We start from the raw sequence: 5,932 nt of genomic DNA, 5'->3' as shown, positions 1-5,932 counted from the left end.
CTGGATTAAATCAGTGCTCTACTGGGCAGGGTTGTCCCTGGGCTAACAGGCCAGGGAAGAACTCCAACGGTGTCTGCCAACATCTGCGTCAGTACACCTGTATTAGGTCACAGTAACGGCTGCCACCAATGTCTCAGTCCCTTGTGAGGTCTCACCTCTCACCAAGATGCACCCATAGCCTATCAAGTGAGTCTCTTTTCACCAAAGGACTGTTCTCCTTTCTTTCTGGTCATTTTAGGTTGCTTTCTGAAATGGGTGATTTTGTGTGTGACCCCTTTAGGAGCTGGGCGTTTTCTGATAATGTCCAATAGCTTTTCTGGGTTTATTCCCTATTGTATTTAATAGCCAGCAAAGCCAGATATTATGACACTCCTCTCAACTGTGCTGAATCTAAAGGATGCCTATAGTGGTAACGTTCTCCTGCTCAGCTTCCCCGCTCCTCCAGGAATGTCTGCATACCTTGGTGTTGCTTCTTCCAGGCCATGAAGGGAAGCAGCTCATGAAGGTGGCTTTTCTCTCTCCAGTATAAATTTCTGCCTCTTCCACCTCAGTCAGGAATGTCCCTTATTGCAGGTGTTCTTTTCATCCAGTTTTCAGTTCTCTCTCAGGGGTAATTGTTCCAAGACTAGTTGTAGCTTGGTTGTGTTCGTGGGAGGAGGTGAGTTCAGAGTCCGCCTACACCACCATCCTGACACCAACTCTTCACTCTTGGTCCTTTGTATTCCTGAGTGCACATTGTATAAGCTCCAATGGAAGGATATTCTACAAAATAATGGGCTGATACTCTTCAAATTGTGAAATTCTTCTGAACAGAAAGAAAAGTTGAGGCTAAGTTCCCGATTAAAGGAGCATGTGTACTAAATCCTGGAGTGGATCCTGAACCACAAAAATGCTGTCGTTATATTGTTAGGACTATTGGCCACATTTGAATATACAATTTGGCTTAGATAATAATATTAAATTCATGCTAAATTTCCTGATTTCTATAATTTTCCTGTGGTTATATAGGAAATATCTTTGTTCTTGGGAAATATACACAGAATAATCTCTCTTAAACTCTTTTACTTTATTTTATTTTATTTTATTTTATTTTATTTTATATTTAAAGATTGGCATCTGGGCTAACAACTGTTGCCAAACTTCCTTTTTTTTTTTAGTGGATTGGCACCTGGACTAACAACTGTTGCCAATCTTTTTTTTTTTCTGCTTTTTCTCCCCAACCCCCGCCCCCCACCCCCCCCGCACACAGTTGTATATCTTAGTTGCAGGTCCATCTAGTTGTGGGATGTGGGACACCGCCTCAACGTGGCCTGACGAGTGGTGCCATGTCTGCGCCCAGAATCCGAACCCTGGGCCACCACAGCGGAGCGTGCGAACTTAACCACTCGGCCATGGAGCCGGCTCCCTCTCTTAAACTTTAAATTCCCACAGAGGTTGGGTTGAATTCATACTAAACGATAAGTGGACTACAGGATCCAGTTCTCATTTGCCATTTAATCATTAACATTCTGAGAATTTATTAAGTCCTTTCAAGTTTTAGGGACTTGGCTAAGAGAATTCTCGTATCCCCCACTCAGAAAATCCAGAACACTCTTCGTCATTTCATTGGCCCCACCCTTCTATTTCCCAGTGAAGGACTAAGGGTCGTGGCTTCACATGTTCATGCAACAAACAAAAGGGAGGTGCCTACCAAATATATAGACTCTTTACTGGAGGAGAACTTAGAGAAACATCTAGGATTGTGTCATGTCCCTGTGGGCTTCAGTCAGCTCACATTAAGACCATCTAATGAAGTACCTAAAACCCAGATTACAAAGCAACAGTGTTGAGACTGCACCCCTCCTCCCTGTCCCCTGTGTGTCTTCCTCCCTGTTTCCTCCTGGGGAGGTGTGGTTGAAGAACCTTGGGAAAGGCTCTAGTCTGCAATGACTGCTCCGGTGGCCATGCTGGGGAGCACATGCTGTGCTCATGAGCTCTGGAGCCCTAGCCCCTGCCCCTGCCCCTGTGGGCCCTGCGCTCTCTGAGCACCCCTACTCAGCCCCGTGTTGCCAAGCAAGGGCATGCTACCTGATGCACCCCAAACGCCAGCAATTATGGCACTGGGATTTAAGAAAAGAAAAGGCTTGATTGTGAGGTCAACAGGCAAGGAGACAAGAGGCAAGGCCGTCAAATCCGTCTGCCTGATTCAGGCTTGGGGTCAAATTTGAGATGTTAGGGAGAAGAGGCTGGTGTGCAGAAATGCTGGTGGGGCAGGTTCTGATTGGGGGTCTTTGAACATTTATGGTCATGTGTGGAAAGGGCTTTACCTGGATCTTCCCACGCGATGGACCCTCATTTCTGATGAGAGTCTGGCTTTCCAGTGCTGGTCGTGTTCCTGCCCTTTGGTTCTGTAGGGGGAGACTCTTTGGTTCCAGGTGCTATTTCAGGTCACGATTTTCTCTCTGGGCATGCTCTAGCCACATGACTTGCAGCTTTTTGGCTCACTGCTCCTGGAAAACAGCATTCTGTTGATAAGATGGGGTCAGTTGAAACTGGTCCCATGGTTACACTAGTGCTGTAGGAATGTTCCCAGCAGCAGGACCCAGTGGCGTGCAGCCCTGGCCAGGCTTGGTGACTTTGTGCAGGGTGCCCAGGTCATGGTCTCAGCTGCTCTAGCCCTCGGCCCTGCTCAGCCTCCTGAGCGCTATCCCTCAGACTTGTCTTCAGACCGTGTTGTAATCCTTGATTTCATAATGCTCCTCTCACTCCAAGACCCCTTCAAGGACCGTTCCCATGCTCCATGACCGGGTCCCAAGAGAGAGATGACTTTGACGATGAGAACAACTTGGACACTGAGCGGTTCCATAATTTATGAAGGATTCTGTCCCTGAAAAGTCCTGCAGAAGCCCCAGGGCTCCAAAGGGACTAGGTTGTCACCATCCTGCACAGGCCCCCACGTGGGTGTGGGAAGCGGGGGCGGGTTGGTCTTCACAGCTGTCTACTCCTCTGCAGCATGGATACACCTCCATTTATCCAACTTGCAGAGGGGCGTTAGCTGTTCACTGTGCAGCCATCACGTGTCAGGGTGCTGTGAGTGTCCCCACCCCATTATTTAGGACATGTGGGCATTTCTGTGCGATGCGAGGTCTAGCACTGGAATTGCTGCTCGTGGTGTGTGTTTTGCTTTGGTGGAAGCTGCCTGAGAGCTTTCTAAAGGGGCTGCCTCATTAGCAATTTAATTGGGATCTCATTAAATCCATAAGTGGTTTGGGATTAATTGATATCTTTACAACACTGAGCTTTCCAATGTAAGTCTACTACTTACTTATTCATTCATTTGTCTGTTTACAAGGCTCTCTAGGAAGTGTTACTATTGAACCACGGAAGTCTTCTGTACATCTTTCTGTAGGCTTCTGTCTAGTACCTCACCTTTATTATTGCTTGATATTTTAGATGGTATTGCTAATTTTGTTTTAAAATCTGTCTATGCTATATAAAGAGTTCAGTTCATATATTAATTTTGTATCTAGGGACCTGGCTCCATTTTTTAAATTCTAATAATTTATGTGGACATTGGGCTTGACGATTTGAACATTAGCAAAGTTCACGGTCATCTCGTAAGCACTGTTTCCTGCAGAGACAGCGAGTGTGTTCCCTCCTTTGGTATCCACAGATCCCAACACTGTAGGGGACCCCTCCCCCCTTCTCACTGCCCCTCTGTCTCCAGTCTCCCACTTCCTCTGCTGCCCTCTGGTGGCCGTCCTGTCACCTTGGTGTCCCCACAGCAGGTTTCTGACCGTGTCCTGGTCCCATTTAGCAAATGCTCTGATCCTTTTAGCCAGGCCAGTCTCAGCAGACCAGAGAGAATTCGATCATATGTGGGAGGGGGTCACTCAAGTCACAGGCTGCGGGGGGGAATGCTGGGGGGACGGAGGAGACGGACAGCCAGGATATAAGGAAAGCCCGTCCTGCTTCTCTGACAGACCCTGGTAAGGATGGACACACACCAAGCACTGGAACCCCACCCCACTCAGACCCTGACACTGCGAGGAGGGCAGGGAGGAGTCTGATTCTGCCTCTATCCCAGGAGAGGGAGCTGAGGTGGAGGAGTCTCTGTGGGGTTCCAGGGGACATTCTGGAGGTATGATTCAGACTCAGACCCTGAGCAGGGCTCAAGAGGATGGTACCCCTGGGCCCCTCCAGCCACCAAATGGCCACCAGTGAGTGGAAAATGGGTTAACTTTCTAACTGAATGGAGACAGGGTTTGCGTTTGCCTGACTGTCTGAATAGAAAGTGATGGATTAAGGAGCACAGGATTCCTCCCTCCTCATCTTCTCAATTCCATCTCACCTCTTACCCAGGCAGTGCCAGAACCCCCACCTCCTATTGAATCAGAAATCTTTGCCATCGCCTAGGAAGCTCTGCCCCACCTCTCCCCACAATCCTGGGCTGTGTCCTGATCATCCCCAGTGGAGGCATCTGGACTTCTGCTCAGCTCAGGAAGGAGGGAGATGGCAACTTCCTGAGGGCAGGTCTTGGAACTTCCCCATGTCTGTGTCCCCCAGGATAGCACCAGAGCAAGACTCTCTCCTTATTTGTTTAGCTATGGCAAAGAAACGAACAAAACTGTTGCACCATCAATTGTATGACTATGGTTAACACCGGTGATCTGTTGGGACCCATGGCGATCCCTGTGATCCAGTGTGAGCCATCCTTGGTGGTTTCCATGGTGACCCTTGTGGGTCCATTGGTACCCATGGCATTGCGGTAAAGATAAGAATCTACTGTGTGTTTTACTCTGGAGATGGTGAAGCTTTTAGACTCAGTCACAGCACATGCAGGAAAAGGACTCAGGGTGTATGTGAAGGGAGTTCACTGTTTGTACCTTCAACAAACAGGTAAAGCTCAAGCTTAATTCTGTCCTGGGTGCTCTGGGACGCAGATGGAGGTGGTGAGGGTGGAAGTGTCTTTGCCTTGTGAGGATTGGAGAGAGGGGAGAAGGAAGACCAACAGAAGTCTGGAGAGATCTGGACTGAGGGGCCATTTGCCAGAACAAACAGATGGGGTCCCTGAATCAATAGGTCAAGAAGAAACTCTTTTTGAGATTTCCAGAAAATAGCTTGGGATATATTCGGGCCCACAGATACAGCATCTTCCATTGTCCAGGATGAACAAGGCGTGGAAGAAAAGATACAAAGAATAGAACCATTGTCCAGGGGTCTGGAGAGAAGGGCAGAGAGTGGTCACAGTTTTTGGTTTTAGTTTCTATGGAGTTCTGTTTCTAGGATGAAAACATGGCATTGGAGAAAATAGAAGAGGTGACCCATGTTTCCAGCAGTGACAAACTGAGTCTCTGAGCAGGGAAATGGAGGGAGCACTATTTGAATCAGGCAGAATCATCACCTGAGACCCAGGTGTGCTGGCTCCTCAGCCTGGCTAGAGGGAAGGTGGGGCGTGTGACACCTCACCTGTCTTAACGGGGAGTCTGCTCACAGGACACCTCCATCCAACCAGATGAGTTCCCTGGCTCCCCAAACTCCCAGGCCACTAGGGCCTAATCAGTTCCCTGCAGGATGCTCACCTCAGGGAGGCCTCTGGGTGTCCACACCCTGCGTCATCCCAGGTTCCTGGGTTCTGATTCAGCACATCTGATTGGGGCCTGAGACTTCACATTTCTCAGTTCCAAAAGCATGCTGATGCTGCTGGTCTGCGAACCACACTTTGAAAACCATGGCTCTAGATCACGGTTCTCAAACTTTGCCACCCATTACAGCCCCTGGGAGTTTTCACATTCCTAATCACCAGTCCATTTAAGCCGTGTCTGTGGGGGTGACACCCTGGCACCCGTATGTCTTAAAGCTCCCAGGAGATTCCAAAGGGCAAAGCTGGAGAACCGCTCTCAGTTGCATCTCCGCTGAGGAGTAGAAGCATTCAGAGAGGTAATAGATGCTG

The sequence above is a fragment of the Equus asinus genome, chromosome 26 (assembly GCF_041296235.1).
Source record: "Equus asinus isolate D_3611 breed Donkey chromosome 26, EquAss-T2T_v2, whole genome shotgun sequence".
In the NCBI taxonomy this organism is placed as follows: Eukaryota; Metazoa; Chordata; class Mammalia; order Perissodactyla; family Equidae; genus Equus; species Equus asinus.
This window is presented reverse-complemented; position numbering follows the sequence as displayed.